This window comes from Poromitra crassiceps (assembly GCF_964638095.1).
Source record: "Poromitra crassiceps genome assembly, chromosome: 30".
Classification (NCBI taxonomy): domain Eukaryota; kingdom Metazoa; phylum Chordata; class Actinopteri; order Beryciformes; family Melamphaidae; genus Poromitra; species Poromitra crassiceps.
In genome coordinates, this window is record NC_139652.1 from 2,601,250 (window position 1) to 2,602,183 (window position 934).

Consider the following 934-nt stretch of genomic DNA (forward strand, 5'->3'; position numbering starts at 1 on the left):
AAACGCCACCAAATTGATTTAACTTTTAACCATTTCGAGTAACACATTTCGAGTTTCCATACGCACCTCCAGCGTAAGGAAATGGCAAGCGGCAACAATGAGTCACGTTAAACCGGACCTTGTACCCACGATTCTTTTTTACAGTAGGGCATTCAAAAATAAGGTGTATAGGGAGGAGCAGAGAGGATTCCGAGCAGCCGAAGATGGCGAGTTCCGCCTCCGGCTGAAGGGTTATTTTGTAGGCCTCTGTGGTGTGAATGCAGATTGAGGCGGACTTGGGTTTCTTCAGGTATAAATTAATACACTTTAATTACCTATTAAAATAGAATCTAAAAGAGGGGAAAGGGTAGTGGAACAAAATTGATGGCATTAAAAGTGTTTAGCGGCTTAGTCTGTGTGGTCTGGCTGGATATCCCCTGTGATGCATGCAGGCTCACAGGTGGGCTGAGTTAAGTAGCAATCAGTGTGGTGGCCTGTTGACTGACAGACAGGCTCCTCCTCCTGGCATGTTGACTGACAGGCAGGCTCCTCCTGGCATGTTGACTGACAGGCAGGCTCCTCCTCCTGGCATGTTGACTGACAGGCAGACTCCTCCTCCTGGCATGTTGACTGACAGGCAGACTCCTCCTCCTGGCATGTTGACTGACAGGCAGGCTCCTCCTCCTGGCATGTTGACTGACAGGCAGGCTCCTCCTCCTGGCCTGTTGACTGACAGGCAGACTCCTCCTCCTGGCCTGTCAGTCACTGGTCTGAATCTGATGCAAATCCACCTATATAAAATGCAACAGCCTTAGAGTACCAGTCAAATATTTTAGCCCAGAATCGGGATAGAGAAGGGCAAAACCAAAAGGTAATGGGACAGTGTGCCCTCTGACACCGGGCTCCGCACCTATCACATAGTGGTGAGATCCTGTGCAACTTATGCTTAGAATAA